This window comes from Miscanthus floridulus, chromosome 18 (genome assembly GCF_019320115.1).
Source record: "Miscanthus floridulus cultivar M001 chromosome 18, ASM1932011v1, whole genome shotgun sequence".
Taxonomy (NCBI): Eukaryota; Viridiplantae; Streptophyta; class Magnoliopsida; order Poales; family Poaceae; genus Miscanthus; species Miscanthus floridulus.
The window spans coordinates 17,356,318-17,379,315 of record NC_089597.1 but is presented as its reverse complement, the minus strand read 5'-3'; the positions used below and the strand labels follow the sequence as shown (position 1 = coordinate 17,379,315).

General features: G+C 42.3%; 1 pseudogene; it reads right to left on the bottom strand.

Annotated features, from left to right (window-relative positions):
* Window positions 1-31: 31 nt before the first annotated feature.
* Window positions 32-21,668, bottom strand: LOC136521792 (wall-associated receptor kinase 5-like; annotated as a pseudogene).
* Window positions 21,669-22,998: the final 1,330 nt, after the last annotated feature.

Here is a 22,998-nt window from a genome sequence, read left to right as displayed (position 1 = left end):
TAGCACGGGCACGCTACTGGTGATGATAACTACACGATGCATAAGTGGCAAAATTTGGGTCGATCAGATGATACCGTTTGGTAACTCTCTGTACGTACAATAACTATGGCCCCGTTTGCTTCGCTGAAAAAATAAGCCGAAATACTGTTCCGGCTGATTTATTGGGAGAGAAATACTGTTCCGACTGAAAAAATAAGCTGAAAAAGACGGATTATAAGAGAAGCCGGAAAAATATGTACTAGTACATGGTAACATCCAAGCTGACAACTAGCATCCCATAATATTCCTATCCAGACCCAACATTTGTGCCGTATAGGACATGCTAGGTGACAGGTCACTTACTGGATCCATGGCCAACCTCTCAATTAAACGTTGAGTCTCTTCGTGCTTCAACAATAATATCACTTTCCAGGTACTTCGTACAGCTTTTAGCTTGTCGGCCACTTGAGTCATGGAAGGCCTATCATCTCCTTTGAGACTCAAGCACATGCTAGCTAGCTCTACAACTTCTTGGAACAGTTCCTCCAATCCCACACCCATCATGCTGGTGTCTAACATACTTTCAACTTTGTTTTCCTTCATTGCTTGTATGAAAGATGTTGCGAGACTTTTTCCTTCGCCAGGGCTGTCAAAGTATATTGCTGTCTTCCTTGTAATTAGCTCCAAAAGAACAACTCCAAAGCTATACACATCACTCTTCTCTGTTAGTTTACGTTCTTGCAAGTACTCAGGATCTAGGTGACCCAGAGTTCCCTGCACCAATGTCATGAGTTGAACTGCGTCCTTGGGAAGAATCCTAGATGCCCCAAAGTCGGTCACTTTTGCCATGAAGTTTTCATCCAAGAGAATGTTCATAGACTTGACATCTCCATGTACTATGGAATGGTTGGTGAACAGGTGCAGATATTCTAAAGCTTCAGCAGATTCTTGGGCGATCCTGAGTCGGGTTTCCAATGAAAGAGGTGCATCACGGTTATCATGGACCAAGTGAAAGAGAGTGCCATTTGGGATGAATTCGTATACTAACATGGGAACTTCCACTTCTAAGCAACAACCTAGAAGCCTGACCACATTTCTATGGTTGATTTGCGAAAGTATAATGATCTCCTGCACAAATTCATCGGTCTGAGCCACATCAATGATCTTTGAGCGCTTGACAGCAACCACCCTGTTGTCCCTCAGAAAGCCCTTGTAGACAGTGCCGTGGCCCCCTGTGCCTAGCACTCTGCTCTTGTCAAAATTGTCTGTTGCTTTCTTCAGGTCTTCTACGGGGAATATCGTAACCGTATCGACTTGTTTAGAGAGGATTTGCTGGTACAATATATGACCCCCATTCTGTTTGAAGAATCTTTCCTTCTCTTTTGCCAACTTCTTTTTTTCGTAATTGGTCATCACAATCAAGGCACACACGATGATGAAGATTGAACTGAATGCCAAACCTAACAAGGGATTTCCAAAGTCAATAATTCCCTACATAAGGATCCTTGACCTGAAAATGATATTATTACCGTACCTATGATCATCTTGTAGTTCGGAATGCATTGTGCATTTTTGGGATCCTTGCTCTGAGTTCCTAATCGACACGTACAAGTGTAGTTTCCGATAGTGTTCTTGCATTTCCCGTGGCAAGGATACAGCGATGGAGAATCACATGTTAGTATAGATGTGAGTACCTTTCTGTTTAACCCGTAGATCCGTAGTTAGGCTCAACGACCTTGCGGAGCTTCACCGCAACGACAGCGTGGATGCCGATGCCGCGGTGTAGAAGACGTCCAGCGCCGGCGAGATGAAGTCCAATGACGCCGGCGATGTCCTGCAGGGGCGAGGCAGAGGCGGTGGCGGGCACATCCCGTCGCTGGTAGCACGGTCTTTAGATCGGTTTAGGGTTACTGTAGGTGGGTGTGGCGGCTCACGGCGAACCTCGTAGTCCGAGCCCTCGCCCCCACCTTCCTTTTATGTGTGCTGTGCGACAGGGGCCCACCAACCGAATTAGGGTTGGGCTCCCCCGATCAGGGAGCAGAGATAGGGCCCAATAGGCCGTTGGGCCTATTGGTGGAGATCAACTAACATTCTCCCCCTTGATCTCATTCCATCTTTCACTTTCATGTCATTTGCTTTTGTTCATTTCATTACAGATTAGCTCATAGAGCATGTCTCATCGTCATGGTCCATTGCCGATAGACTTAACAGCTACAACTCACTACTCTGTTCTGAAATAGATACTTATCTTTGGGCCTTCTTTTATCTAGGAATATTTTAGGCTTTCCCTTAAACCCAAGCTAGCTACATGTTCTCTGAACATCATGTCCTCTGAACATGTTGGGTGGTAAGCCTTTTGTAAGCGGATCCGCGAGCATCCTTTCTTTACTTATATGCTCAAGATTTATGACTTGATCCCGGACTTTATCTTTCACAACATAATACTCCATGTCAATGTGTTTGGCAGCACCACTTGACTTATGTTATGAGCATCCTGTACTGCCAGATTATAATCGCAGTATTACTTTAGTGGTCTATAGATGTCGTCAACCACCTTCAAACCGGGTATGAACTTCGTTAGTTAGTTCACCTGCCCGTTGCCTCATAGCACGCTACAAACCGTCATACATTGTGGACGATGTAGTGACAGTTTGTTTTGAGCTTTTCCATAAAATAGCTCCCCTTTGCGAGATGATAAAAAATTCACGTCTGGATATGCATTCACTCTCGCATAATCAGAATCTGAATATCCCACCATGTGGAGTGAATCAGATCTTCTAAATGTCATCATGAGGCCTTTCGTTCCTTGCAAATAACGCAAGACTTTCTTTATCAATTTCAATATTCTATTCTAGAATTATTCTGGAATCTACCAAGTAAAACCCGGTAACAAATGCAAAGTCAGGGCGCGTACATACTTGAGCATGTTGCAAGCTTCCGACAGCTGAAGCATATGGAACCACTTTCACTTTGTCGATTGAGCTCATATTGGTTCCTGGGGCATTGAAAATCCCCACATCTGTCGCCCTTGACTATAGGAGCAGGTGAGGGACTACATTTGTGCATACTGAATTTCTTTAAGATCTTTTCCATGTATACCTTTTGTGACAGTCCTTATATCCTTTTTTTATCTTGGTGAATCTCGATCCCTAGAACGAACGAGGCTTCGCCAAGATCTTTCATATCAAATTTCTTTGTCTCCAGTAGTAGACTGACATCACTACTAGCAAGTAAGATATCATCTACATACAGGACAAGGAAGATAAACTTCCCATTCTTAAACTTTACATAGACACAATTGTCCTCTACATTCTCTTTTAAAACCCAAAATTCTTTATTGACTGATCAAACTTCAAGTACCACCGTCTTGAAGCTTGCTTTAATCTATAAATGGATTTCTTTAGGCGGCATCCCATTCGTTCTTTTCCTTCCATGACAAAACCTTTCGGTTGTGCCATGTAAACATTTTCCTCCAAGTCTCCGTTGAGAAATGCCGTCTTTACATCTATCTGATGTAATTTTCAATCGTAATGTGCCACTAATGCCATTATGATTCTGAAGGAAACTTTACATGAGACTGGAGAAAATGTCTCATTGTAATCAATTCTTTCTCTTTGCATATAGCCTTTTGCCATAAGTCGCGCTTTATATTTCTCTATATTCCTTTGAGAGCCAAGTTTTGTTCTGTAGACCCATTTATAGCCTACTGTTTTGACTCCTTTAGGAATTATTTCCAAAACCCAAATTTTATTGACATTCATTGATTTCATTTCATCTTCCATGGCCTCAAGCCACTTTAATGAATGATCATTTCTCATGGCTTCTTCAAATGAGGTGGGATCATCCTCCATTTGAAATTACTTAGTGTTATACACTTTATAATCAGCAGAAATAGCTGATTTTCTAACTCTTTGAGACCTTCTAGGGGCCTCCATATCTGGCACAACTTTTGTTTGAGGCTGTTGTTGCTCCCCCTCATGTGTGGCAATAGGTTCTATAGGATCCTGAGGAACAGGTTCCTCATCGTCATTCATTGTTGCCACAGGTGGGATAACAACAGGTGCTGACACCACAGTATCTAGCACTGTCGGTGCAACTATAGCAGGTAGTGAGAAAAATGTCTCATGAATCATTGGAGTGGACGCATACACCCACTCCACTTCAAGGACAATTTCTCGAGCTACCATGCTCCCCCTCATCTTTTCATCCTCTAGGAAAACAGCGTGTCTCATTTCCATAAACTTTGTATGTCTCTCTGGATAGTGGAAAACAAAAACCTTTTGACTTTTCTGTATTGCCAATGAAATGGCACCTTACTGTTTTGGGATCTAACTTCTCAATATTTGGGTTAAATACTTTAGCCTCAGCAGGGCTCCCCCACACACACGCAAGTGGTTTAGTGAGGGTACATTTTCTGTCCACAACTCATACGGTGTTTTATACACCGATTTACTTGATACTCTTTTGAGAATATGAATGAGGTTTTTAACGCCTCCATCCACAGGCTCAACTGTAAGGTGGAGTAACTTATCATACTGCCCACCATATCCATCAGGGTACGATTGATTCTTTTAGCTACTTTATTCTGCTGAGGTTCACCCGATATAGAATACTGGGCTACTATGCTATTCTTTTAGGGTATGCCGACCGTAGTACTCCTCCACGGTCAGACCTAACTATCTTAATCTTTAATATCTTAAATTTATCCAATACATCTTTTCTTTCTTTGATTAGATAAATATAGCCATAATGGGAGTAATCATCTGTGAATGTTATAAATGAATCATTACCATCCACACTCTTTATAGGAAACTGATCACAGATGTCTGTGTGAATAATCTGTAGAATTCCTGCGCTTCATTTGTCATCTTTTCTTAATTCTTTTTACATACTTTCCTTTGTTCTAAAACTGAGAGCTCTAATGGAGGAAGAATATCATTATTAACTTGTCTTTCCATTCTTCCCCTCGAAATATGGCCTGAACGATAGTGCCATAATTTCAACAACGCATCGTGAGCTCTCTTATGCCACCATTTTCAGAGTTACACTCTATCACCAGCTGCTTTATCAGCTGAGTAGCATATGTCTTTGAAGTGTCAGTGAACTGACTCTTTATTCTATCGAGGTACTCGGTGACCGTGTCACATTCTAGGATTAAGCCCACAATTACGGGTTCAATCATGTTCTTTATCACAGCCAAACATTTCTTGTTGGCAGTGATTCACTTTCTATGCTCAAAGGCCATAGGATATCTTTTGGGATTCAAAATCCCTTTCTTTAGTTGCCCAAGTGACATTATTCTCTTTTGTCTCCCTCATCGGTGCCACAATCTCAGTGGAACACGGTGAGGTGACTGCCCAGTCCACCTTAGACAGGATGAAAACCAGATCATAACTTTTCTTAACATAAAATCAACACCATTTGCATGCCTTGATTCCAACGTTGGTCAAAATCAAAACATACAACTATTCTTATACACTAATTCTACATCACCGTTGGGCAGAAATAGAATTAATGCATAAATCATTAACTTTCACAATTGTTCTTACACACTAATTCTACATCACCGTTGACCAGAAGTAGAATTAATGCATAAATCATTAAAATTAACATCTGTTCTTATACACTAATTCTACATCACCGTTGGGCAGAAGTAGAATCAATGCATAAATCATTAAAATTACGATATTGTTATTAACAACGTTGGTCAGAAAATAATAACATCATAATCCATGACAAATCTCTTTTTCTCCAATTAAATACCACATTGGTTCAAAATAACTGGAGAATCAACAATTTCTTTAGCAGCGGAAAACTTTTATTTTTCTCCAATTAAATACCACGTTGGTACAAATTAACTGGAGAATAAACAATTTCTCTAGCTGTGGAAAAACTTCTCCTTTTCTTGAATTTTACCCACAGGTAAAATTGCTTTTTATATTTTCTTTAATCCATTAATCAATTTCCAGGAAATAAACATTTACTAGAAAAACTTTCCTTTTCTCCAGTTAAATATCACGTCTGTTCAAAATCACTGGAGAATATACCTTTTCTTTAGCAGCGGAAAAACTTTACATCAATTTCTTGAATTTTACCCACAGGATAAAATTACTTTTTTTATTTTTCTTTTGAGCCATTTTACATTTTCAATTTTCCAGAAAAAGGGAAAAAAGAAAACTGGGCTCTTGCTCTTTACTGTTTCGGCCTAAAACGGCAAGGCGGCCCACGGCCCACAGCCCACACGCCCTTCCCGCGCGCTCCCCCACGCCCAGGCCGCAACCTGGGCCTGGGCCGGGAATTCGGCCTGGGGCGCGCACCCGCCTGGGCTGAAGGCCGGCCCGGTGAATCTGCGCCGTCCGATGGAGATCGACGGCTGCGCGTCGATTTCGCGCCAACAAAACCCGCCGCGGCCAGCGCACAGCAAAACCCTAGAATCATTTCGCCGCTCTCTCCTCTCTCTTCGCTCGCCGCTCTCTCTTCTCTCTACCTCAGCGCAGTCGCAGCCACAGAGAGGACACCGAGCGGGAGTGAGCAGCGAGCCACGGCGCCGTCGCCGGCCCCCTCGCCGGCGCGCGTGCTCCCCGACGGGTGAGCACGCCACCGTCGAGCGGCCTGGCCGCGGTGCCCCCGTTTGCCGAGCCCGGCGAGCAGCAGCCCCGGTTCGGCCTTTCTTCTCCCGCGCCGGCCAAGGGCCGGTTCGGGTGGGTTTCTTCTCCCTTCCCTTTCTTATTCCCCTATTTCTTTTCGATTTGGTTCTTCTCTCATCCGAACTGATGTGGGGAATGGGGTTAGGGTTAGGGTTTCTTTTCTTTTTAGGGTTTGATTCCGATTGGGATGAGGGGGTTAGTCTTTCTGTTTTCTTTTGATTTCTTTTCCTTTTCGGAGTTCATCCGAATCTCTTCCCTTCTTCCCCTTCCTCGTTGCGAGTTAGAGTTAGGGTTCCGTTGAACCGATTCGGTTTTGATTCAAGATCTTCGAGATAGGCCCCTTCCCCACGGTCATTTCTTGGGTTAGGGTTCGGCTCGAAGTGCCGAGAGCCCTCTCTGTTCTCTGATCCGAATGGATCTTGTTTTCTTTTCTTTGTTTGACCGATTGGGGTTAGGGTTTGTGTGCCGACCCCTATTCTTTTCTCTTCTTTTGAATTTCCTTTCTTTTCTTTTATTTCTTTTCTCTTTTGGATTTAGGGTTCGGCTCTGTTCGTCTTAAGGCCGAAACCTTTCTTTTCCCCCTTCCTTTAACCTAATTAGGGTTAGGGTTAGGGAGTGTTCGGTTCTTTTCTGTTCTTGCCGTGCGCCGGTGTAGAACAGCGGTGCGGCCATCTTTCCCCCCCGTGCAGTGGCGGTGGATTTTCTTTCTTCTTTTACCCGGTTAGGGTTCGGGTTACACACTTGTAACTGGCTCTGATGCCATTGTTAGTATCGATGTGAGTACCTTTCTGTTTAACCCGTAGATCCGTAGTTAGGCTCAACGACCTTGCGGAGCTTCACCGCAACGACAGCGTGGACGCCGATGCCGCGGTGTAGAAGACGTCCAGCGCCGGCGAGATGAAGTCCAATGACGCCGGCGATGTCCTGCAGGGGCGAGGCAGAGGCGGTGGCGGGCACATCCCGTCGCTGGTAGCACGGTCTTTAGATCGGTTTAGGGTTACTGTAGGTGGGTGTGGCGGCTCACGGCGAACCTCGTAGTCCGAGCCCTCGCCCCCACCTTCCTTTTATGTGTGCTGTGCGACAGGGGCCCACCAACCGAATTAGGGTTGGGCTCCCCCGATCAGGGAGCAGAGATAGGGCCCAATAGGCCGTTGGGCCTATTGGTGGAGATCAACTAACATCACACTCATTGATGTCTGTCGTTCAAAGCAAGCAAGTGAGCGAATTTGTAAAAGGCAGTGATTTGTGGGGAGTTAGAGGTGGATGCATGGTTAGTTATACCTTGGCAGCTTCCATCCAGGTAAGGATTGCCCTCGTACCCTTGGGAGCAGTTGCAGCGGTACCCGGGACCACTGGGGGCCTCGATGCATACGCTGTTCTTGTCGACGCATGCATGTGATGATTGGTTCTTGGCTTCCGCGCATGTTACATTACCAATCGCCCAGTCTAGAACCAGTGGGACCTTGTCTCCGTAACGTTCTTGAAAATACGACGAATTTACATAGGAAGGATCGAATTTGAACCAGTCATCCTCGACGAGGAACCCATAGCTGCAGGGGCTGAAGTTCTGAACTCCAGCGTTGTTGTGTAGAAGGAATCCTAGGCTGTAGGAGGCCAGCAGGTTACCAGGGATGGAAGTTTGGCAACACCCCATACCAGTGCACTCTGTGCTTTTGTCCAATCTATGCTTGTGCTTGTGGCTGCAGAATGATTCACACTCGTTGGTGTATTCGTCCCTCTCGTCGACGTCAATGAGCGCATCAGTAGCGCAACCAATTGCCGTGAATTTGTTCTTGGCTTTGGAAACGGTAAAAGCAGGACCAACCTCATATGAGAGCCAGTATGTATCCGTGCCGTCAGTGTCCTTGATAGCGTTGGTGACCCCGGTGCCGTTGGTGTAGTTGCAGTACCATGCTGTGGGACTCCGAGAGCGAGCCTCGCCAAGGGACAGAGAGATGTCCAGTAACGGTGTCCCGGAAGAAGTGATCAATGTAGCCACATTATCTCGGCCCTCGTCACATATGACTTCGAAGTCTTCGTTCAGAAAGCATCCATGTCCTATGCCGAATGGGTAGGGGACGCTAATGCTACCACATTTATCTTGGCATCCGGGTTTTCCTAGTCTGCTGTTCCGATATCCAGTCTCATCCGTTGCAGTAAAGTGTTGCAGTATCAATATGGCTACCACAACTAGCAGAAATTTCTTCTTACCTGTGAGTAGGGAACAAGACTGTATCAATATATATATATATATATATATATATATATATATATATAGAGAGAGAGAGAGAGAGAGAGAGAGAGAACTACTACCCTGTAGATGACTACAAAATAACTTATTCTATAGCCACTTTGAGTTACGATAATTACTATGTTAAATTACGAGATTATAGTAACTCCTTACTAAATGGTTTACTATAACGCTATGGTAAATATCCCCATGTATTATAGTAACCCAACTATCGTAAATATGTATTGATATTATCGTAAATTAATATATAAAATTATCATAAATGGAGGTGGCTACATAATAACTTATTTTGTAGCTGGCTACTGAATATACTCTTCATATATATATATATATATATATATATATATATATATATATATATATATATATATATATATTGTTTCATTTATTTATATCGACGACCTCCATATAAGATATAATGGACTTAACTATGTCCCAAATCCAACTACTTTAAATTTGATCAAGTTTGCATAGTAATTAAATTATTACTATTTTGTTTCCAAAACCTTTGCCAAAAATCATATAGTTTAACTTAGTACAACTAATTCCAATATATTTAAGGAAAAAGTCTATTTTGGCCCTCCAACTATTAAAACCAAACAACTTTAGGTATTGTCTGGTACCAAACACTACTACACTAATTTTAATGGAGGCGGTCATTTTTTATTAACGAAGACGAACAACGCAACCGCCTCCGTCCAAAGGTCACCGTTAATGGTGACCTACGGAGACGGTTGTTTTGCCCGCCTCTTGATTAACGGAGGCGGGCGCCTTAAAGTGCCCACCACCATTAATCCCATTAACCGAGGCGGACGACTTAATGTGCCCGCCTCCGTCTCTACCAATGCACCGCACACTCATTCATGTTTATATATAATATATGTTATCTTTTTATATCAATATTTCGTAATCTTATATTGGATATTTTGGCTACTAAATGAACTCAAATGAAAAAACTTTTAACTGTAAAGTTTTAAATCTTATCAAGTACTACAACTTTGGTATAGAATGTATCTCCATCAGAGATAGTTTGAAAGATTCAAAAAACTGAGTCTCAAAACATTTGAAATTCAAACACATATTTGACACTCTAGATAACTTTAAATCAAAAACTTATCAATATCAAACATGTAGATCAGGTCGCCCACTAGAACTTTGGTATTAAGTATGTGAACATTTGAGATCGTTTAGGAATTCTAAATTTTAAATTTCAAAATCTATAATCTTCGAACACATATTTGGGACTCTAAACATCTTCAAATTAAAAAAAATTTCAATTACAAAGTTGTAGGTTCTATTGAGAACTATAACTTTTGTATAGACCATGTCAACATCCGAGATCGTTTGATTATTTTAAATTTCAAAATCTGTACACTTACAACAATATTTTGGGACCCTAAACAGTTTCAATTCAAAAACTTTTCAACTACAAAGTTGTAGATTTTGTCGAGAGCTACAATTTTGGTATAAAGTTTGTCTTTATCCGAGTTCATATGAAAAAAGTTATGAATTATTTTTTGTTGTATTCATTAACCGAGGCAGATATCTTAAGACGCCCGCCTCCGTAAATCGATTTATGGAGGTGGACGTTTATAATGACCGCCTCCAAAACTAATTAATTAACTGAGGTGGTTGGCTTATGGTGCCCGCCCCAGTTAATCCAGTAACTGAGGTGGTTGTTGTTCACGATCACTAACACCAATTATAAACCGTCAACATAACCTGCATTTATATTTAATTCCACCACTAAACATAGGTATAGGGGTTTAAACTAATGAATTCCACGAGCTTTGGTGATTTCATGACTGCAGGAGGATTTATCCAGAAAACAGCTCCCGAAACCACAGTCATACACTCCAAACAAGCAAACCGACATCAAGTGATTCAACCCGCGAAACCTATGAAAGACGACTCAAGACCGAGCCCAAACCTCGCCACCAGAAGGAGGAGCCCACCTGGCACCATAGTGGGCTGCCCGGCCCACCTGGCACCATAGTGGGCCCGGGCCATGGGAGTGGCCCTTCACCCCCACTGCCTTGTACTCCTTCCTACGATGTACACCATTGATTTTAAGGCGGTTTTAGGTTGATTTATCCAACGGTGGTCGGAAGAATTGATGCAGATCGATGACGTGGCGATTCCTTGCCCCTTACTCCACCTAGAGTCCTTACCCCCTACTCCACCTCGATTCCTTGGCCGCTACTCTATCTTCTCCCTCTATAAGGCGCCCCAGACCCCCTCCATGAGACACACCTCTACATACCCTACGCTTTAGAGCTTCATAATTTCATAACGTTTGTAGTAGTGTCCCTTTAGATGAATTCCATCTAGTTGTAAAATAGAAAATAGGGAGAGAGAAGAGGAAAGAGCTAAGGAGGAGACAGATCTATCGGATCTTCCTCGAATTTGTACTTCTACAGATTGGATTCATCCTTGAGTAATCTCTAGGTTCTTCAATTACTATTCCTAAGTTCTTTAATTACTTAACTCAGTATTTACTTTAAGTTATTTATTGGATTCTCGCTTGAATTAAGTGCTCTAGTCTTTGCAAAACTAGAGTAGTAATCAATAGAATAGGTGTGGTGCTTAGTCTTGTGATTGCCTGGAATTGCACCCATCCCTACGGATAGTTGTGGTAGCCCCAGGTGGTGACAGCCCTGACGGCCAACGTAGTCCACCATGTTCGGGTTGGTGTTTGCAGGACCGTAGTCTGAACTTCCTAGCCCTTTTCTCATCTCAGTCTGAGGCTAGTGTTCTGATGTCCCGAAGTAAGTAAACTTATAGTAACCTTGATTCCTAGATCAACTAGAGAAACCTTAGGAAATTCCTCTCTCCCCATAAAAACAATTATCTATCTTTATCCTTGGGCGACCTTGACCCTTGATTAGTACACTTCACGTTTCTCGTGGAAATCGATACCTTGGAATACTCCCGGGTGAAAGCTACAGCGGTATCCGTGCGCTTGCGGACTTATCTGTTTGCATTAATAAATACCAATAAGCTTTCTGGCGCTGTTGCCGGGGAATGGTAGCTATGCTAGTTTCAAACCAAGTTCGTCCGTGTATCTTTCTTTTTCTTTTACCACCATATTCATCTTACCACATGGATTCCACTCCTATTTATAAACTCTCCGCTCGAAAGGGCAAATTGTTGGAGCCTCCACCATCATCACATCCTATATTTACAGATGGCTATGAGCTTTGCCCTGCTTTCATAGCCATGGTTTGGGAGCAAACCTTCTCTGGAGAAGAAGGCCAAAATCCGTATGTCCACCTTTAGGAATTCGAGCAATTGTGTTCGTGCTTGAATATTCCAGGCATGACACATGAGACCTTAAAATGGAAATTGTTTCCATTCTCCCTTTTCGAGAGAGCGAAACAATGGTATGCTCATACCGTCAGAAGTGTAAATGGAGGTTGGGATGAACTTCAAGATAAATTTTGTCTTGCTTTCTTCCCTATTTCTAGGATTATCACTCTTTGTCTAGAAATCCTAACTTTTCAACAAAAGGAGAAGGAAACTTTAGGAGCAGCTTGGGCAAGATTTTCAAGTTTGATCGCATCTGGCCCAGATTTGTCTATGCCTGACCATGTTCTTTTACAACACTTCCATTATGGCCTTAGCAACGAAGCTGCCCTTTTTCTTTATATCTCTTCAGGAGGATCGTTCTCTCATAAAACCATTAGTGAGGGGAAAGCAATCCTTAATAAAATCCTTGAAAACACCCCTTACATTGGTGTCTATGATGAATTCTACAAAGCCCATCAGGATTTATTCTTGAAAGCCATGGGGTCTTAAGGGTTGTTCCTGTCACAATCAATAACTCTAGGATACGTTTAGATCTTCATATCTTTGACATCTCAAAGATTCCCCTCTTGATTGGTAGACCAATCATGAGACGTCTACAGGAAAAACCACTACGAGGTTATTTAGACTTCAAGGTTGGGAGTTCCACTATTACCATTCCTCTAGCTCAATCAATTAACATGATAGTGGAACCTAAACCCAAACAAGACTCCATTGAGGAAGTTTTAATGGCGTCTCTAGAAGAGATGGCTCAACCTGCCCTCGATGATGAACACTTTGTTCAAGAAGAGGAAGAGCTGGCAGAGCCCATTGAGCTCGACAAAAATGAGCAACCATTACCTCCTTCGATCGAGCTAAAACCTCTTCCTCTTGGCCTAAAATATGTCTTTCTTCACAATAATCGGGAAACCCCGGTGATCATCGGTGACAAGCTCTCCGAAGATGAAACCTAAAAGCTTGTCATCGTTCTTAAAAGACATAGATCCGCTATAGGCTACTCTCTCTAAGACCTCAAGGGCATTAGCCCCACTCTCTGTACTCATCACATCCCTATTGAGCCTGATTGCACACCTTCAAGGGAGCCACAGCGAAGACTTAACAACGCTATGCGAGAGGTTATTAAGAAAGAGGTTCTTAAACTCCTGCATGCCAGGATTATTTATCCCATGCCTCATAGTGAGTGGGTTAGTCCTATCCAAGTTGTGCCTAAGAAAGGAGGAATGATGGTTGTTAGGAATGAGAAGAATGAACTCATTCCTCAACGAACTGTCACTGGGTGGCAGATGTGTATTGACTACCGGAAGCTAAACAAGGCCACTAAGAAGGACCACTTCCCATTGCCATTCATCGACGAGATGTTAGAACATCTCGCGAATCATTCCTTCTTTTGTTTCCTTGATGGGTATTCCGGGTATCATCAAATCCCAATCCACCCAAATGACCAAAGTAAGACTACTTTCACATGTCCATATGGAACTTATGCATACCGACGAATGTCATTCGGGTTATGCAATCCTCTCGCTTCTTTCCAATGGTGCATGTCTATTTTCTCTGACATGATCGAGAAAATCATGGAGGTGTTCATGGATGACTTTACTATCTATGGCAAAACCTTCAATGATTGTTTGGAGAATTTAGATAAAGTCTTACAACGGTGTGAAGAAAAGCACTTAGTCCTGAACTGGGAGAAATGCCATTTTATGGTTTGGGAAGGAATTGTGCTAGGACATAAGGTGTCTGAGCGTGGGATAGAAGTGGATAGAGCAAAGATTGAAGTTATTGAACAACTTCCACCTCCCATGAATGTGAAAGGAATCTATAGTTTCCTAGGACATGTGGGGTTCTACAGGCGCTTTATTAAAGACTTTTCTCAAATTGCTAGACCCCTAACTAGTCTTCTTGCTAAAGATGCACCTTTCATTTTTAATGATGAGTGCCATGAAGCCTTTCTGGCCAATGATGTATGAAGATACAAGGGAGTTTGTCAGGAGATGCCACCGATGTTAAAAACAAGGGAACATCAACTCATGAGATGAGATGCCTCTCATGAACAATCTGTAAGTAGAACTCTTTGATGTGTGGGGGATTGATTTCATGGGGCCGTTCCCTAAGTTCGGGAACTGTGAGTACATTTTGGTGGCCATAGACTATGTATCCAAATGGGTAGAAGCAATACCATGTCGAACTGCCGATTCAAAACATGCCAAGAGAATGTTCCATGAAGTCATATTTCCTTGCTTTGGTACACTCCGGATGGTCATAAGCGATGGAGGATCCCATTTCATAGATAAAGTCTTCTGGAAGTACCTAGCGGAACTTAGAGTTCGTCACAACATCGCAACACCATACCATCCCCAAACTAGTGGTCAAACAAAAACATCTAATAAGCAAGTCAAGAATATTCTGCAAAAGACCATCGATGAAATGGGTAAGGGATGGAAGGACAAACTCCCTGATGCACTTTGGGCTTACCGAACTGCATACAAAACACCCATAGGCATGTCACCTTATCAACTTGTATATAGAAAAATATGCCATTTGCCTGTTGAATTGGAGTTCAAGGCTCATTGGGCAATCAAGAAATGGAACATGGATCTTCACCTAGCTAGTAAGAATCATCAAATGCAACTATTTGAGCTCGAAGAATGAAGAGAAAAAGGCTTATCACAACTCCAAGATTTACAAAGAGAGAACAAAGAGATGGCATGATAAGAGAATCAAGCACAAGGAGTTTAAGCCTGGAGATAAAGTTCTACTATTCAATTCAAGAGTAAAGCTCTTTGGACATGGTAAATTACGAAGCAAGTGGGATGGACCTTACGAGGTCGTCGACACTTCAACCCATGGAGCCATCACCATCCAAGATGATACAGGTAACACTTTTAAGGTAAATGGCCAACATTTGAAGATTTATTTTGAGCCACAAATTAACATGGTTGAGGAACTTGATGTGATTGAGTTCATAGAATTCTCACATTAAAACTCATTCAATCTTCCTCATAAAATTGGAACCTTTCTTTAGTATAAAATTTTGAGAATTTAAATTTTTTCTTCATGTGATTTTAGTTACATTTTGTAGTTGAATAAATGTTGACTCTCTGGTGTCTCTCACCAGAAGAGTCCCTTTTGTTTTCACTATTTCTGTCTATGAATAAAAGCCAGGTATAGTTTTGGAGAAGTGTGGGGGTCGTGCCAACTCCCATTAATGAACAAATGCTTTGAATCACATCATGAACCGGTGAAGGAGTCTGCACACAACTTCTAGAATTCGGTTTGATCCTTCTCCACTTGTTCACATGCTTACTCCTTGCTTGCACTTGTTTAAACATGCAAATTAAAAAGAACCAAGTTTCACACTTAAAGATAAAATTTTGAAAGTGAATATGAATATAGCTCTTTAAGATTGGCAAGCATAATGTTTATTCCTTACATATACTTAGTACTTGTGGGAAAATATCATATAGGAAAATCATATTGACTAAGTTGTTGTGGAGTGTGATATAGTTCTGGCTTAGAAATCCTACCGGTTCTAGTCAAGGTGCTTGGAGAATTTGTTTTTGATAAAAATATTATAAAACCATGGTGTCACATACTCCTCAGTGGTGATAAATTCCTACTAGAGCCATATATGTACTTGTAGGATACAAACCTTCCACATAAGTTGCTTGCTTTGTGTTGAGTTTTGTCAAGTCTTGTTGACCCTTGTTGAGAGATTTATCATGCTCCCAAGATCAAGAACACGTACACACCACATATATGTGCTGCTTCTACACTGGAAGTACGCAAAACATGCTTTTCAGCCATCTCAAAATGTTTGACTCCTACACTAGGAGTGAACACAAAAATATGCTTGATAGGTTTATCCACCAAATAAATGCTCCAAATTCTTGTGAATATCTCTCTTGAAAAATTTTGTTGCAGAAAAGAGATATGGGGCTATGCAAAAGAAAAAGTGAAAAAAGAAAGAAAAAAAGAGAAGAGTTGAAAAAAATGAACACAAAGATGTTCGGAGTATTGAAAACAATGGGTACTTAGATGTCCGCTATAAAAAAAAGACATAGCCCCTGCTCTTGCAAATATTTCAAGTTTCAACAAGAGAGATATGTTTTCAAGGAGCATAGTAGAATTAGGTTAGCCACCATATATTCCACACACATGCACATCTTGATCTAAGAGTATGACATTTCCCTCCTTGGATCCAGGATTTGACTTTACAATAAATACAAGGTAAGTATGCTATTTACTTTCCCTACCTAAAACTCTATATAAGCTTTTTAGAAGTAGGAAGGAAAAGAAGGCATTGTTGAGTTGTGCCTTGGTGAGGAATCATACATCATTGAGCGATTTGAGAGTACCATTTGAGGAGTATAAAGTGAACTATGCTTTTCTTGTGAAAACTTTAAAAAAAAACTCCAAGTTACTGAGATGAGATTTGGAAAGATGACTTTGCTTCAAGAGCTGTTCCACTTTTCAACCGCTCAAGAAGATATGTTAGCCGCTCCACATATCCTATAGGTACGAGGAATGTTTTGGAATAATCCATATGCTAGTTTCATTCTTGAATAGTTATGTTTATGTTTACTTTATTCTAACCTTTACTCAGGGACGAGCAAACAACTAGTGTGGGGGAGCTTGTTGACGGTCACTAACACCAATTATAAACCGTCAACATAACCTGCATTTATATTTAATTCCATCACCAAACATAGGTATAGGGGTTTAAACTAATGAATTCCACGAGCTTTGGTGATTTCATGACTGCAGGAGGATTTATCCAGAAAACAGCTCCCGGGACCGCTGTCATACACTTCAAACAAGCAAACCGACATAACAAGTGATTCAACCTGTGAAACCTGTGAAAGACGACTCAAGATGGAGCCGAAGCCTTGCCACTAGAAGGAGGAGCCCACCTGGCAAAATAGTGGGCCGCCCGGCCCACTAGAGAGGCCGCCTGGCCCATGGGAGTGGCCCATCACCCCCACCGCCTCGTACTCCTTTCTACGATCTACACCGTTGATTCTAAGGCAGTTTTAGGTCGGTTTATCCAACGGTGGTCGGAAGAATTGACGTGGATCGATGACATAGCGATTCCTTGGCCCTTACTCCACCTAGAGTCCTTGCCCCCTACTCCATCTCGATTCCTTGGCCGCTACTCTATCTTCTCCCTATATAAGGCGCCCTAGACCCCCTCCATGAGACACACCTCTACATACCCTATGCTTCAGAGCTTCATAATTTCATAACCTTTGTAGCAGTGTCCCTCTAGATGAATTTCATCTAGTTGTAAAATAGAAAATAGGGAGAGAGAAGAGGGGAGAGCTAAGGAGGAGCTAGATCTATTGGATCTTCCTCGAATTTGTACTTCTACAGATTGGATTCATCCTTGAGTAATCTCTAGGTTCTTCAATTACTATTCCTAAGTTCTTTAATTACTTAACTCAGTATTTACTTTAAGTTATTTATTGGATTCTCTCTTGCATCAAGTGCTTAGTCTTTGTAAAACTAGAGGAGTAATCAATAGAATAGGTGTGGTGCTTAGTCTTGCGATTACCTAGAATTGCACCCATCCCTACGGATAGTTGTGGTAGCCCCAGGTGGTGACAGCCCTGACGGCCGACGTAGTCCACCACGTTCGGGTTGGTGTTTGTAGGACCGCAGTCTGAACTTCCTAGCCCCTTTCTCATCTTAATCTGAGGCTAGTGTTCTGATGTCCCCAAGTAAGTAAACTTATAGTAACCTTGATTCCTAGATCAACTAGAGAAATCTTTGGAAATTCATCTCTTCCCATAAAAACAATTATCTATCTTTATCCTTGGGTGACCTTGACCCTTGATTAGTACACTTCACGTTCCCCGTGGAAATCGATACTTTGGAATACTCCCGGGTCAAAGCTATAACAGTATCCGTGCGCTTGCGGATTTATCTGTTTGCATTAATAAATACCAACAGTTGTCGTAAGGCAACCGCCTCGGTTCATCGTGCTGAGGCAGGAGCGTTATGGGGCCTGCCTCCGTTAATGATTAACCGAGGCGGTCGCTCAGTCGGTGGCCCTGCCATGGATTAACAGCGGCAGCCAAAAAGCTCGCCCGCCTCCATTAAGAAAAGGCAACGCCACGCAAAATCAATCATGTAGTAGCAAAAGGTGGTTTTTGAATATATATGTATTTTCTAAAAATAATAAAATAACATGTAAATCACGAAAGTTCTTAAATAATTCCTTTTAAATTAGAAAGATATGAAATTGGTACAAATTTTTTTCTACAAATATAATCTATATCATCAAGATCTACATCTTTCGTCTATATCATTTCTCCATCTGAGTTCGTTGAGCGGGCCGAGTGGCGGGCTAACGATGGGGAGGCATGGTTGAGCGGTGGGGACGTTGAGGCCGAGGGGTGTCCATGTGAAGAAAAGAGAGATAGTTAAAGGGAGAATGACAACTGCGTGCATGGATGCCAGGGATCCCACCGTTGTGCATCTCTGTATAAGACCCCAACCAAACAAAACATTGAGATGTGCCTATTCCTTCAAACAAAACAGAAGTGAGATGATCCGTCTTAAAAAAACCAAGGATTGGTTTATCCTATCCCATCTCATCCTCTCAAAGAAACACAAGATAAGAGTATCATGGGGCACCAAAAAAGGCTCAATATGGATAATATAAGTGTTCTCTCTCGCTAGTCAGAGTGGTGTAAGGGTGAGCTAAGATAGAAAATGGGCATATTTGGTAAGCTTGTTAATGACCACTAAGATGGTGTCAAAGGTTTTGTATTTTGGCAAACCCTTGATGAAGTCTAAGCTAATGGTATTCCAAAGCTGGGACAGGAAGGGGCTGCAGTAAGCCTGGTAATGTACTGTGTTCAGGTTTAGCTTGAGCACATACCTCACAAGCAGCAACATACTCCTTGATGTAATTCTTCATATTTGAGATTTAGCCTTGTGGTAGGTGTTTCTTTAAAAAAAACCTTTTGGTAGGTGGCAGTGATACCACTTGGACCCCCACCACTAGAATGTAGTCCAATAAGACATCATGGTGAGCTTCAGAGATTGATTACCCTACCAGATGCAGCCTTTGTATTTGATGACGCCATCAATTAAGGAGAAGCCCTTGTCATTAGAACCAGTAAGACTTAGCTTAGCAGGAGTTGTTTGCTGTGGTTTTCTTGAGTATAACCCTCCAACACAATTTCCAGCAATTTAGGTGCGCTAGTTTAAACAACTAACGAAAGGGATTTTGTTTGGCGCGATAATGCATCAACAGCTCTTTATGCTACAGAGATGACTTTCATTTGGTCATTGCCAAAATCACTACCATGCATTCATTTTCTTATAAGTGGATAATGCTTGTTCTTTTGGTCACAAGGCTTTGCTAATGTATGCCATAGGATGGTTGTTCTCAGACAAGACTGCACCAATACCAGTTGAGGAGGCATCAGTTTCAGCATTGAAGCTCTTAGTGAATTCAGGCAGGACCAGGATAGGAGTAGGACAAAAAAATGATTCCATAGTTTTGATGAATTTTCTGTAATATCCCGAGAGACCTAGAAAGCCCCTTAACTGCTTGGCATCCTTAGGAGTTGGCCAATCAACTACAGCTTGAATCTTTTGGGGGTTAGTAGCCATGACATGGGCACTGATGATATGACCAAAATACTCCAATGTTTGTCGAGGAAACAAAACTTTAGATTGCTTGAGAAATCAGTTGTGTTGATTCAGAATGGCGAACACTTGTTGAAGGTTGTCTAAATGGTCTTCCAAGGTGGAGCTATAAATGAGGATGTCATCAAGAAAGATCAATACACACTTGTGAAGCAATGGCTAAAAGATAGTGTTCATCAAGGATTGAAAGGTTGTAGGGGCATTAGTAAGCCCAAAAGGCATGACTTTGAATTCTCAATGACCTTGGGCAAAAGCAGCTGTGGCTTTTGGGTCCTTTGGTTGGATTTTGGCTTTTGCAAAAGCAAAAGCAGGTTCGAAAGTCCAACCAAATAGGGCCTAAATGTAGGCTTGGCTTCATCTTCGGGCACACTACTACAGACCTCAATGGAGAACGGACACCATCGCTTGAATGTCTCCATTAGCTTCAGCTTTGAATTCATCTGTGTCGCCAATCCGTCAAGCTTTTCTTTGGCGGTAGCCATGCGGGTAGTGAGGGTGGGTCCTTGTGCTAGCGGGGTGGGCGGTGGATGGGGTGGTGGAGCTAGAACCTATCACAATCGCACGCCTCATCGGATCCAACCTCAGTGGAATAACCGGAATCGATAGGAATCAAGCGGAGTGCTTTGATCTTCGGTGATTCCCCAGCCCTAGGGGATTTTACGGATCCAAACTCCGCGATTCGATTGACCTAGCTCTTGATACCATCTATCACAATAATGGAAGAGGTCGAGGGTTGTGCCAAACATGCACGCGTGGTTGAAGAGCACATCGGCGTCGTCGTAAGCGAAAGGAGGATGAAGGAGCAGGAAATTTAGGTTTTTGTTCTTAGTTGATGTCCACCCAACCACTACACAGCGAATAACATAGAGAGAAAAAACTTAATGGGCCAGGTCTAATACAACTCCGCGACACAAAGGACGACTTACAGACCCAACCAACGTAACTAGTGTAGTCCAATATCTATGCCCAGCTGTAGCATATATATACCTGACCGTGATAGCACCCATGTGATGATGTGACAGCTTGTGGTTTGGACATGAGCACGAGTGTGTCTTTTTATTAACTTAATGTATACCTAGACTTACGTTGTGGCATGTGTTTAAACTAAAACATGAAAACTCGTGTGGTGTAAAAGTGTATTAAGTTTCATTTGGAGAGGCTGAAGTGAACTATGTACACTTGTATATGTATAAGATCATGTGTATTCCTGCGGGTTGTGGATAACAGGAACGATGATGCGACTCTAAAGATGGTCAGGTTAACAATTCTAAATTGAGTGTGGTTAATGGACGAAGGTTTGATTTAGCGTAGTTAATTGGAGGGGTCCTTAACACGAATCCTAAATCATATTCCTTTAATTTTAAGTAAACAAGCAGAACTGCAATTTATATATATTGAATTGAATAAATAAAAAGGGGAGGCAGGGGGCTCAGAGCTCAAAGTCAACAAACAACACAATAAAACTTGAGGGTTAAGGCTACACGTACGTGGCACACTATTGCCGCTCCCACGGTACCAAGATTACGATCGAGCGTATGGCTTTTATTTGAGGGGCAGATCGAAACTAAACCATATTTGTTCTTCACTAGCAGATGGAGGGATCGGAGCAGCTAGAAAACTTACCTCCACATAACGGTGACGCCATGGATGGATCCCGTTGTATGCACGAACGTTGCCTTAATTTGCTGTTGCTGTACCTTCGTCTTTCTTTTTGATGACACGGTATCCGCTTGTGTTTGAGAAGCCAGAGGCCCAGAGCTAGCTCAGATCAGCTTCTAGCAGCTGGGTACTTGAGTCCAGCTGTGGTTTGTTTACTTGTAGGCTAGTCGATTGGTCTCTTCTACCATCGCAGAGCCGCAGCTAGTACTATATATCGTGCTCTGGAGGGGGACAGGGACACTGATGACTTTAAATTCGAGGCATCGTTTTATTATATTGGCTACACGACTGGTATGTGAGAAATGAAAAACACCGGATCGTTTTCAACGGATAGTCATGGACGAGCTGCTACTCGTACGTCGAGATGGATGCTGACATGAACGTACCTGCTGAATGAAGCATCGCTCGATGGAATTCTACTCTTGACTATATCGTGCTTGCATCCATTGCATGTTCCACAGCAAATGAAATCTTTTTCCAGCCAAAATCCTCCAGCACATCGCCGTATGTCGCGGGGCGAGGCGAGGACTGACGACTGAGGTTGCGTGCCTGCCAGACATACAGGAATCTGGCTTGACCGTGACCCTCCGGCAAGTCTCGGTCTCTTGGACGTATACGGGGTGTCTAAATCGAGTTTGATAGTGTCGGTGTTATTTTAGGTGTCATATCGAGTGTTTAGATAGTAATAATAAAATAAATTACAGAAGTTCTAAGAAATCCGCGAGATGAATTTATTAAACATAATTAATTCGCGACATGTTTACTATAGCATCACGTTGTCAAATCATGGACTAATTAGGCTTAAAAAATCGTCTCACAAATTGGTCGCAATCTGTACAATTAATTATTTTTAGTCTATATTTAATACTCCATGTATGCGCGGCAATCTCGTGCTGTGATTGAAGCTTTTTTTTGCGAAGGATGGAAGTTTGTTTTTTTTTAACTTGGATGGAAGCTTTTACTATTGTCCACAAAAGATTGCTAATAGTTATAAATCCAGGCTTCTCTTACCAAAAACTAGTCCATGAACCCTATGTACTGAGATAACAACTAACTTTAGATAATGGAACGAAAGTTCTAGACTGGATGATACACAGCTAATAGTAGTCACATAAAAACACCAACGACATAAGGCCTAGACGACCAAGGAAAAAAAAAGAAAAGTTTAGCCCAACTAATGGGTGCAACGAACAAAGCAAAAACATTAGGCTTCGATATGATTCATGAAGCTCCAGCCAACCTTCAGGAAGACGACCATGATCAACGTCTCCCATCTTCTGCATCCCGGGATAGCAACTTAAGAGCATCTCCAAGAGTGAAAAAATAGAGTCCAAAAGTCAGGGTTTTATGTAGATGACCTGATTATGGCAGTGCCGCTGGAGACAAGATCTTTACCCGACTAATCTAGTGCCCGGACGTCCGGCGCACCACGCGCGTCCGGACGCCCGCTCAAGTGCTCAACCCCCCGCATCCACTTTCGCCTTTGCCCCCGCCCCA